Genomic DNA, 12,500 nt, shown 5'->3' with positions numbered 1-12,500 from the left:
GCCACGGCCTCGGCCCCATGACATGCCACGGCCTCGGCCCGCATGCCATGCCACGGCCTCGGCTCGCATGACATGCCACGGCCTCGGCCCGCATGCCTTGCTACGGCGTCGCCCAACAAGCCATGCCACGGCCTCGGCCCGCATGACATGCCACGGCCTCGGCCCGCATGACATGCCACGGCCTCGGACCGCATGCCTTGCTACGGCGTCGCCCAACATGCCATGCCACGGCCTCGGCCCGCATGCCATGCCACGGCCTCGGCCCGCATGACATGCCACGGCCTCGGCCATCATGCCATGCCACGGCCTCGGCCCGCATGCCTTGCCACGGCGTTGCCCAACATGCCATGCCACGGCCTCGGCCCGCATGCCATGCCATGCCATGCCACGGCCACGGCCCGCATGCCATGCCACGGCCACGGCCTCGGCCCGCATGCCTTGCGACGGCGTCGCCCAACATGCCATGCCACGGCCTCGGCCCGCATGCCGTGCCACGGCCTCGGCCCGCATGCCTTGCCACGGCGTTGCCCAACATGCCATGCCACGGCCTCGGCCCGCATGCCATGCCATGCCACGGCCCGCATGTCTTGCCACGGCGTTGCCAAACATGCCATGCCACGGCCTCGGCCCGCATGCCTTGCGACGGCGTCGCCCAACATGCCATGCCACGGCCAAGGCCCGCATGCCATGGCACGGCCTCGGCCCGCATGCCTTGCTACGGCGTTGCCCAACATGCCATGCCACGGCCTCGGCCCGCATGCCTTGCCACCGCGTTGCCCAGCATGCCATGCCACCGCGTTGCCCGGCGTGCCATGCCTTAGCCTTGGCCAACATGTCGAGCCACGGCCTCGGCCCGCATGCCATGCCATGCCACGGCCCGCATGTCTTGCCACGGCGTTGCCAAACATGCCATGCCACGGCCTCGGCCCGCATGACGTGCCACGGCCTCGGCCCGCATGACATGCCACGGCCTCGGCCCGCATGCCTTGCTACGGCGTCGCCCAACATGCCTTGCCACGGCCTCGGCCCGCATGCCATGCCACGGCCTCGGCCCGCATGACATGCCACGGCCTCGGCCCGCATGCCTTGCCACGACGTCGCCCAACTTGCCATGCCACGGCCTCGGCCCGCATGCCATGCCACGGCCTCGGCCCGCATGCCTTGCTACGGCGTCGCCCAACATGCCATGCCACGGCCTCGGCCCGCATGCCATGCCACGGCCTCGGCCCGCATGACATGCCACGGCCTCGGACCGCATGCCTTGCTACGGCGTCGCCCAACATGCCATGCCACGGCCTCGGCCCGCATGCCACGGCACGGCCTCGGCCCGCATGCCTTGCTACGGCGTCGCCCAACATGCCATGCCACGGCCTCGGCCCGCATGCCATGCCACGGCCTCGGCCCGCATGACATGCCACGGCCTCGGACCGCATGCCTTGCTACGGCGTCGCCCAACATGCCATGCCACGGCCTCGGCCCGCATGCCATGCCACGGCCTCGGCCCGCATGACATGCCACGGCCTCGGACCGCATGCCTTGCTACGGCGTCGCCCAACATGCCATGCCACGGCCTCGGCCCGCATGCCTTGCGACGGCGTCGCCCAACATGCCATGCCACGGCCTCGGCCCGCATGCCATGCCACGGCCTCGGCCCGCATGACATGCCACGGCCTCGGACCGCATGCCTTGCTACGGCGTCGCCCAACATGCCATGCCACGGCCTCGGCCCGCATGCCACGGCACGGCCTCGTCCCGCATGCCTTGCTACGGCGTCGCCCAACATGCCATGCCACGGCCTCGGCCCGCATGCCATGCCACGGCCTCGGCCCGCATGACATGCCACGGCCTCGGACCGCATGCCTTGCTACGGCGTCGCCCAACATGCCACGCCACGGCCTCGGCCCGCATGACATGCCACGGCCTCGGCCCGCATGCCTTGCTACGGCGTCGCCCAACATGCCTTGCCACGGCCTCGGCCCGCATGCCATGCCACGGCCTCGGCCCGCATGCCTTGCCACGACGTCGCCCAACTTGCCATGCCACGGCCTCGGCCCGCATGCCATGCCACGGCCTCGGCCCGCATGCCATGCCACGGCATCGGCCTGCATGCCATGCCATGCCACGGCCTCGGCCCGCATGACAGGCCACGGCCTCGGACCGCATGCCTTGCTACGGCGTCGCCCAACATGCCATGCCACGGCCTCGGCCCGCATGCCACGGCACGGCCTCGGCCCGCATGCCTTGCTACGGCGTCGCCCAACATGCCATGCCACGGCCTCGGCCCGCATGCCATGCCACGGCCTCGGCCCGCATGACATGCCACGGCCTCGGACCGCATGCCTTGCTACGGCGTCGCCCAACATGCCATGCCACGGCCTCGGCCCGCATGCCTTGCGACGGCGTCGCCCAACATGCCATGCCACGGCCTCTGCCCGCATGCCATGCCACGGCCTCGGCCCGCGTGACATGCCACGGCCTCGGCCCGCATGCCTTGCCACGACGTCGCCCAACTTGCCATGCCACGGCCTCGGCCCGCATGCCATGCCACGGCCTCGGCCCGCATGCCATGCCACGGCATCGGCCTGCATGCCATGCCATGCCACGGCCTCGGCCCGCATGACAGGCCACGGCCTCGGACCGCATGCCTTGCTACGGCGTCGCCCAACATGCCATGCCACGGCCTCGGCCCGCATGCCACGGCACGGCCTCGGCCCGCATGCCTTGCTACGGCGTCGCCCAACATGCCATGCCACGGCCTCGGCCCGCATGCCATGCCACGGCCTCGGCCCGCATGACATGCCACGGCCTCGGACCGCATGCCTTGCTACGGCGTCGCCCAACATGCCATGCCACGGCCTCGGCCCGCATGCCTTGCGACGGCGTCGCCCAACATGCCATGCCACGGCCTCTGCCCGCATGCCATGCCACGGCCTCGGCCCGCGTGACATGCCACGGCCTCGGCCCGCATGCCTTGCCACGACGTCGCCCAACTTGCCATGCCACGGCCTCGGCCCGCATGCCATGCCACGGCCTCGGCTCGCATGACATGCCACGGCCTCGGCCCGCATGCCTTGCTACGGCGTTGCCCAACATGCCATGCCACGGCCTCGGCCCGCATGCCTTGCCACCGCGTTGCCCAGCATGCCGTGCCACCGCGTTGCCCGGCGTGCCATGCCTTAGCCTTGGCCAACATGTCGTGCCACGGCCTCGGCCCGCATGCCATGCCACGGACGGCCTCGGCCCGCATGCCATGCCACGGCCTCGGCCCGCATGTCTTGCCACGGCGTTGCCCAACATGCCATGCCACGGCCTCGGCCCCCATGCCTTGCCACCGCGCTGCCCAGCATGCCATGCCACGGCCTCGGCCAGCATGCCATGCCACGGCCTCGGCCAGCATGCCATGGCATTGTCTTGGTCAGCATGCCATGCCATGGCACCGCCTTGTCCAGCACGCCGTGCCGCAGCGTTGGCCAGCATGCCTTGGCCGGCATGCCATGCCAATGCCTTGGGCCAACATGGCGTGCCACGGGCTGGGCCATGCCGGTCCGTTGCCCGGCATGCCACGGCCGTGGCGGCATGGCAAGCCACGGCCTCGGCCAGCATGCCATGCCCCGGCCTCGCCCAGCATGCCATGGCACGGTCTTGGTCAGCATGCCATGCCATGGCACCGCCTTGTGCAGCGTTGGCCAGCATGCCTTGGCCGGCATGCCATGCCAATGCCTTGGGCCAACATGGCGTGCCACGGGCTGGGCGAGCACGGCATGCCACGGGCTGGGCGAGCATGCCACGCCACGGCCTTGGCTAGCAGCAAGGCATGCCACGGCCTCGGCGAGCATGCCATGCCATGCCAAGGCCAAGGCCAAAGCCAAGGCCAAGGCAGTGGGCAAGGCCAAGTCCCTGTGCAAGGCAAGGCCAAGGCCAAGGCCAAGGCCAAGGCCATGGCGTGCCACCGCCTCGATCGATCTTTTTGAACATGATTCTTTTATAATCTTACCCAAACCGTGCAACACAATTAAAAATGCACTACAATCAATTTTAAATGTCATTCCCTATTTTTTTGCAATTTTTCTGGAGCTTTTCGAATTTTTAAAGCCCTTATTTGGCATAAAAAAATCAAAATAAAATAAAAAAAATGAAAAAAATAATTTAATAATTTCTATAATTACTAGTGAATCATCCTTTAATTATGGGAATTTTTCCATAATTTTTTGACCATTTTTATTAATTTTTATTATTTTTTAAGTATTAATATCGAAATAAATTAAAATAAAATATTTTCTGTAAAAAAATATTTTTTTTAATTTTTTTTATGGTGTATTAAATTATTTCCTACAACTTTCATGTTGAAAGTTTTGGCAAAAAACCATTACTTTTTAAAAAAACCCCATTATGACTCCTCGAACATGCTTGATGTTTCCTCCTGCCAGATTGAAAAGGGCTTAACAGGCTATTATAAGGGGGGGGCACCTCCCTTGCCCAGGCCAAGGCAGTGGCAGGTACGCCCCATGTTGGGCGCGGCCTGGGCTGCGGCCTTGGGTTACATGCACTGCGGCTCGACCGCGGCCTGGGCTGCGGCCTGGGGCGGCTCGGCCGCGGCCTTGGGCGGCCTGGACCGCGGCCTTGGGCGGCCTTGGGCGGCCTTGCGCGGCCTGGGCGCGGCCTTGGGCGGCCTGGCCGCGGCCTTGCGCGGCCTGGGCGCGGCCTTGGGCAGCATGGCGTGGCATGCGCGCGGGCGTGGGCGGCCTGGCATGCGCGCGGCATGGGCAGCACGGCATGGCATGCGCACGGCCTGGGCGGCCTGGCATGCAGCCGGCCTGGCATGCCCGCGGCGTGGGCAGCACGGCATGGCTTGCGCACGGCCCGGGCGGCCTGGCATGCAGCTGGCCTGGCATGCCCGCGGCGTGGGCAGCACGGCATGGCATGCGCACGGCCTGGGCGGCCTGGCATGCAGCCGGCCTGGGCAGCACGGCATGGCATGCGCACGGCCTAGGCGGCCTGGCATGCGGCCGGCCAGGGCAGCCTGGCCTGGCATGCCAGCGGCGTGGGCAGCGTGGCCTGTGCGAATACCGCGCGCGTGGTCTTTTGACCACGGTGCGCGTGTTGCGCGAATGGTCGCGCACGCCTTTGCACGCCTTCGCACGCAACGCACGTCTAGTGATAAGAACCGCAGCCAAGGCAGCCAAGCCCCAAGGCCAAGGCCAGCAGCATGGCATGCCACGGCGAAGGCAGCCCAGCCAAAGCCAGCAGCATGCCATGCCAAGGCCAGCAGCATGCCATGCCAAGGCGAAGGCAGCCCAGCCAAAGCCAGCAGCATGCCATGCCACGGCCAAGGCAGGCCAACCAAAGCCAGCAGCATGCCATGCCAAGGCCAAGGCCAGCAGCATGCCATGCCACGGCCAAGGCAGGCCAGCCAAAGCCAGCAGCATGCCATGCCAAGGCCTAGGCCACCAGCATGCCATGCCACGGCCAAGGCAGCCCAGCCAAAGCCAGCAGCATGCCATGCCAAGGCCAGCAGCATGCCATGCCACGGCCAAGGCAGGCCAGCCAAAGCCAGCAGCATGCCATGCCAAGGCCAAGGCCAGCAGCATGCCATGCCACGGCCAAGGCAGCCCAGCCAAAGCCAGCAGCATGCCAAGCCAAGGCCAAGGCCAGCAGCATGCCATGCCACGGCCAAGGCAGCCCAGCCAAAGCCAGCAGCATGCCATGCCAAGGCCTAGGCCAGCAGCATGCCATGCCACGGCCAAGGCAGGCAAGCCAAAGCCAGCAGCATGCCATGCCAAGGCCAAGGCCAGCAGCATGCCATGCCACGGCCAAGGCAGCCCAGCCAAAGCCAGCAGCATGCCATGCCAAGGCCTAGGCCAGCAGCATGCCATGCCACGGCCAAGGCAGGCCAGCCAAAGCCAGCAGCATGCCATGCCAAGGCCAAGGCCAGCAGCATGCCATGCCACGGCCAAGGCAGCCCACCCAAAGCCAGCAGCATGCCATGCCAAGGCCTAGGCCAGCAGCATGCCATGCCACGGCCAAGGCAGGCGAGCCAAAGCCAGCAGCATGCCATGCCAAGGCCATGGCCAGCAGCATGCCATGCCACGGCCAAGGCAGCCCAGCCAAAGCCAGCAGCATGCCATGCCAAGGCCTAGGCCAGCAGCATGCCATGCCACGGCCAAGGCAGGCCAGCCAAAGCCAGCAGCATGCCATGCCAAGGCCATGGCCAGCAGCATGCCATGCCACGGCCAAGGCAGCCCAGCCAAAGCCAGCAGCATGCCATGCCAAGGCCAAGGCCAGCAGCATGCCATGCCACGGCCAAGGCAGCCCAGCCAAAGCCACCAGCATGCCATGCCAAGGCCTAGGCCAGCAGCATGCCATGCCACGGCCAAGGCAGGCCAGCCAAAGCCAGCAGCATGCCATGCCAAGGCCAAGGCCAGCAGCATGCCATGCCACGGCCAAGGCAGCCCAGCCAAAGCCAGCAGCATGCCATGCCAAGGCCTAGGCCAGCAGCATGCCATGCCACGGCCAAGGCAGGCGAGCCAAAGCCAGCAGCATGCCATGCCAAGGCCATGGCCAGCAGCATGCCATGCCACGGCCAAGGCAGCCTAGCCAAAGCCAGCAGCATGCCATGCCAAGGCCAAGGCCAGCAGCATGCCATGCCACGGCCAAGGCAGCCCAGCCAAAGCCAGCAGCATGCCATGCCATGGCCTAGGCCAGCAGCATGCCATGCCACGGCCAAGGCAGGCCAGCCAAAGCCAGCAGCATGCCATGCCAAGGCCAAGGCCAGCAGCATGCCATGCCACGGCCAAGGCAGCCCAACCAAAGCCAGCAGCATGCCATGCCAAGGCCTAGGCCAGCAGCATGCCATGCCACGGCCAAGGCAGGCCAGCAAAAGCCAGCAGCATGCCATGCCAAGGCGTAGGCCACCAGCATGCCATGCCACGGCCAAGGCAGCCCAGCCAAAGCCAGCAGCATGCCATGCCAAGGCCAAGGCCAGCAGCATGCCATGCCACGGCCAAGGCAGCCCAGCCAAAGCCAGCAGCATGCCTTGCCAAGGCCTAGGCCAGCAGCATGCCATGCCACGGCCAAGGCAGGCAAGCCAAAGCCAGCAGCATGCCATGCCAAGGCCATGGCCAGCAGCATGCCATGCCACGGCCAAGGCAGCCCAGCCAAAGCCAGCAGCATGCCATGCCAAGGCCAAGGCCAGCAGCATGCCATGCCACGGCCAAGGCAGCCCAGCCAAAGCCAGCAGCATGCCATGCCAAGGCCTAGGCCAGCAGCATGCCATGCCACGGCCAAGGCAGGCCAGCCAAAGCCAGCAGCATGCCATGCCAAGGCCAAGGCCAGCAGCATGCCATGCCACGGCCAAGGCAGCCCGACCAAAGCCAGCAGCATGCCATGCCAAGGCCTAGGCCAGCAGCATGCCATGCCACGGCCAAGGCAGGCCAGCCAAAGCCAGCAGCATGCCATGCCAAGGCCTAGGCCACCAGCATGCCATGCCACGGCCAAGGCAGCCCAGCCAAAGCCAGCAGCATGCCATGCCATGGCCAAGGCCAGCAGCATGCCATGCCACGGCCAAGGCAGCCCAGCCAAAGCCAGCAGCATGCCATGCCAAGGCCTAGGCCAGCAGCATGCCATGCCACGGCCAAGGCAGGCCAGCCAAAGCCAGCAGCATGCCATGCCAAGTCCTAGGCCAGCAGCATGCCATGCCACGGCCAAGGCAGCCCAGCCAAAGCCAGCAGCATGCCATATCACGGCCAAGGGCAGCAGCATGCCATGCCACGGCCAAGGCAGCCCAGCCAAAGCCAGCAGCATGCCATGCCATGGCCTAGGCCAGCAGCATGCCATGCCACGGCCAAGGCAGGCCAGCCAAAGCCAGCAGCATGCCATGCCAAGGCCAAGGCCAGCAGCATGCCATGCCACGGCCAAGGCAGGCCAGCCAAAGCCAGCAGCATGCCATGCCAAGGCCTAGGCCAGCAGCATGCCATGCCACGGCCAAGGCAGCCCAGCCAAAGCCAGCAGCATGCCATATCAAGGCCAAGGCCAGCAGCATGCCATGCCACGGCCAAGGCAGCCCAGCCAAAGCCAGCAGCATGCCATGCCATGGCCTAGGCCAGCAGCATGCCATGCCACGGCCAAGGCAGGCGAGCCAAAGCCAGCAGCATGCCATGCCAAGGCCATGGCCAGCAGCATGCCATGCCACGGCCAAGGCAGCCCAGCCAAAGCCAGCAGCATGCCATGCCAAGGCCAAGGCCAGCAGCATGCCATGCCACGGCCAAGGCAGCCCAGCCAAAGCCAGCAGCATGCCATGCCATGGCCTAGGCCAGCAGCATGCCATGCCACGGCCAAGGCAGGCCAGCCAAAGCCAGCAGCATGCCATGCCAAGGCCAAGGCCAGCAGCATGCCATGCCACGGCCAAGGCAGCCCAACCAAAGCCAGCAGCATGCCATGCCAAGGCCTAGGCCAGCAGCATGCCATGCCACGGCCAAGGCAGGCCAGCAAAAGCCAGCAGCATGCCATGCCAAGGCCTAGGCCACCAGCATGCCATGCCACGGCCAAGGCAGCCCAGCCAAAGCCAGCAGCATGCCATGCCAAGGCCAAGGCCAGCAGCATGCCATGCCACGGCCAAGGCAGCCCAGCCAAAGCCAGCAGCATGCCTTGCCAAGGCCTAGGCCAGCAGCATGCCATGCCACGGCCAAGGCAGGCAAGCCAAAGCCAGCAGCATGCCATGCCAAGGCCATGGCCAGCAGCATGCCATGCCACGGCCAAGGCAGCCCAGCCAAAGCCAGCAGCATGCCATGCCAAGGCCAAGGCCAGCAGCATGCCATGCCACGGCCAAGGCAGCCCAGCCAAAGCCAGCAGCATGCCATGCCAAGGCCTAGGCCAGCAGCATGCCATGCCACGGCCAAGGCAGGCCAGCCAAAGCCAGCAGCATGCCATGCCAAGGCCAAGGCCAGCAGCATGCCATGCCACGGCCAAGGCAGCCCGACCAAAGCCAGCAGCATGCCATGCCAAGGCCTAGGCCAGCAGCATGCCATGCCACGGCCAAGGCAGGCCAGCCAAAGCCAGCAGCATGCCATGCCAAGGCCTAGGCCACCAGGATGCCATGCCACGGCCAAGGCAGCCCAGCCAAAGCCAGCAGCATGCCATGCCATGGCCAAGGCCAGCAGCATGCCATGCCACGGCCAAGGCAGCCCAGCCAAAGCCAGCAGCATGCCATGCCAAGGCCTAGGCCAGCAGCATGCCATGCCACGGCCAAGGCAGGCCAGCCAAAGCCAGCAGCATGCCATGCCAAGGCCTAGGCCAGCAGCATGCCATGCCACGGCCAAGGCAGCCCAGCCAAAGCCAGCAGCATGCCATATCACGGCCAAGGGCAGCAGCATGCCATTCCACGGCCAAGGCAGCCCAGCCAAAGCCAGCAGCATGCCATGCCATGGCCTAGGCCAGCAGCATGCCATGCCACGGCCAAGGCAGGCCAGCCAAAGCCAGCAGCATGCCATGCCAAGGCCAAGGCCAGCAGCATGCCATGCCACGGCCAAGGCAGGCCAGCCAAAGCCAGCAGCATGCCATGCCAAGGCCTAGGCCAGCAGCATGCCATGCCACGGCCAAGGCAGCCCAGCCAAAGCCAGCAGCATGCCATATCAAGGCCAAGGCCAGCAGCATGCCATGCCACGGCCAAGGCAGCCCAGCCAAAGCCAGCAGCATGCCATGCCATGGCCTAGGCCAGCAGCATGCCATGCCACGGCCAAGGCAGGCCAGCCAAAGCCAGCAGCATGCCATGCCAAGGCCTAGGCCAGCAGCATGCCATGCCACGGCCAAAACAGGCCAGCCAAAGCCAGCAGCATGCCATGCCAAGGCCTACGCCAGCAGCATGCCATGCCACGGCCAAGGCAGGCCAGCCAAAGCCAGCAGCATGCCATGCCAAGGCCAAGGCCAGCAGCATGCCATGCCACGGCCAAGGCAGGCCTGCCAAAGCCAGCAGCATGCCATGCCAAGGCCTAGGCCAGCAGCATGCCATGCCACGGCCAAGGCAGGCCAGCCAAAGCGAGCAGCATGCCATGCCAAGGCCAAGGCCAGCAGCATGCCATGCCACGGCCAAGGCAGCCCAACCAAAGCCAGCAGCATGCCATGCCAAGGCTTAGGCCAGCAGCATGCCATGCCACGGCCAAGGCAGGCCAGCCAAAGCCAGCAGCATGCCATGCCAAGGCCTAGGCCACCAGCATGCCATGCCACGGCCAAGGCAGCCCAGCCAAAGCCAGCAGCATGCCATGCCAAGGCCAAGGCCAGCAGCATGCCATGCCACGGCCAAGGCAGCCCAGCCAAAGCCAGCAGCATGCCATGCGAAGGCCTAGGCCAGCAGCATGCCATGCCACGGCCAACGCAGGCCAGCCAAAGCCAGCAGCATGCCATGCCAAGGCCTAGGCCAGCAGCATGCCATGCCACGGCCAAGGCAGCCCAGCCAAAGCCAGCAGCATGCCATATCAAGGCCAAGGGCAGCAGCATGCCATGCCACGGCCAAGGCAGCCCAGCCAAAGCCAGCAGCATGCCATGCCATGGCCTAGGCCAGCAGCATGCCATGCCACGGCCAAGGCAGGCCAGCCAAAGCCAGCAGCATGCCATGCCAAGGCCAAGGCAGCCCAGCCAAAGCCAGCAGCATGCCATGCCAAGGCCTAGGCCAGCAGCATGCCATGCCACGGCCAAGGCAGCCCAGCCAAAGCCAGCAGCATGCCATATCAAGGCCAAGGCCAGCAGCATGCCATGCCACGGCCAAGGCAGCCCAGCCAAAGCCAGCAGCATGCCATGCCAGGCCTAGGCCAGCAGCATGCCATGCCACGGCCAAGGCAGGCCAGCCAAAGCCAGCAGCATGCCATGCCAAGGCCTAGGCCAGCAGCATGCCATGCCACGGCCAAGGCAGGCCAGCCAAAGCCAGCAGCATGCCATGCCAAGGCCAAGGCCAGCAGCATGCCATGCCACGGCCAAGGCAGGCCAGCCAAAGCCAGCAGCATGCCATGCCAAGGCCAAGGCCAGCAGCATGCCATGCCACGGCCAAGGCTGCCAGCCAAAGCCAGCAGCATGCCATGCCAAGGCCTAGGCCAGCAGCATGCCATGCTACGGCCAAGGCAGCCCAGCCAAAGCCAGCAGCATGCCATGCCAAGGCCTAGGCCAGCAGCATGCCATGCCACGGCCAAGGCAGCCCAGCCAAAGCCAGCAGCATGCCATGCCACGGCCAAGGCAGCCCAGCCAAAGCCAGCAGCATGCCATGCCAAGGCCAAGGCCAAGGCCAGCAGCATGCCATGCCACGGCCAAGGCCAAGGCCAAGGCAGCCCATCCGAAGCCAGCAACATTCCATGGCAAGGCCAACGCAGCCCAGCCAAAGCCGGCGGCATGCCATGCCAAGGCCAAGGCCAGCCGCATGTCTTGCCACGGCCTTGTCCCGCAGCGTGGCGTGCCTTGGCCTTGGGCTAGAACATCGCATGCCACGCCCTTGGCAAGCAATCCTGTCCCTCGTGTAATTGCCATTTGGTTTGGCTTTGACTTACGTATATGTTGCCCTGCGAAATGCTTGTCCCTCGGGTAATAGCCGGTTTGGTTGCCTTTGACTTGCGAACACGTTGCTAGTGCTTTCCCCAGTGGAAGCTTGTTGGGAAAAGTATGTCCCTCGGAAGTTGCCTGTTGCGTTTGTTATTTGCATTCGAGCTATCCGATGCTTGCTGGGTTTCTCTAAGAGTTTTTGCACGTTCGTCGGGCTTTTTAATTATTTATTTACTCATAAAAATTATAATAAAATAAATTAAAAATAAAAAAATAATTAAAAAAATTACTATAATTACTAGTGCCTCATCTTATAATTGTTGGAATTTTTCTAGAATTTTTTGAGTATTTTTAGTAATTTTTATTATTTTTTAAGTATTAAAATTGAAATAAATTAAAATAAAATATTCCGGTGGCCAAATATTTTTTTATAATTTTTTTTATGGTGTATTAAATTATTTCATACAACTTTCATGTTGAAAGTTTTGGCAAAAAACCATTACTTTTTAAAAAAACCCCATTATGACTCCTCGAACATGCTTGATGTTTCCTCCTGCCAGATTGAAAAGGGCTTAACAGGCTATTATAAGGGGGGGGCACCTCCCTTAAGGCTGGCCAGCATGGCCAGGCCACAGGCCACGCCTATGCCTAGGCGGGCGCTTGGCACATGCCATCGCTTGGCTTGTGGCATTGGCTTGTGGCATCGAAACTACATAGCCAAGCACGGGATGCGTCGAGTGGCGGCCCGCGGCGGTGGCGGTGGCACGTTGGCCTAGGGCAGCATGCCATGCCACAGCCTTGGCCAGCAACATGGCATGCCAAAGCCTTGGCCAGCAGCATGCCATGCCCTGGCCTTGGCAAGCATGTCATGCCACGGCCTTGGCCAGCAGCATGCCATGCCACGACCTTGGCCAGCAGCATGCCATGCCCCGGCCTTGGCCAGCATGTCATGCCACGGCCTTGGCCAGCAGCATGCCATGCCA

The sequence above is a fragment of the Camellia sinensis genome, chromosome 6, assembly GCF_055761805.1.
Source record: "Camellia sinensis isolate YWXY chromosome 6, ASM5576180v1, whole genome shotgun sequence".
Lineage (NCBI taxonomy): Eukaryota > Viridiplantae > Streptophyta > Magnoliopsida > Ericales > Theaceae > Camellia > Camellia sinensis.
This window is presented reverse-complemented; position numbering follows the sequence as displayed.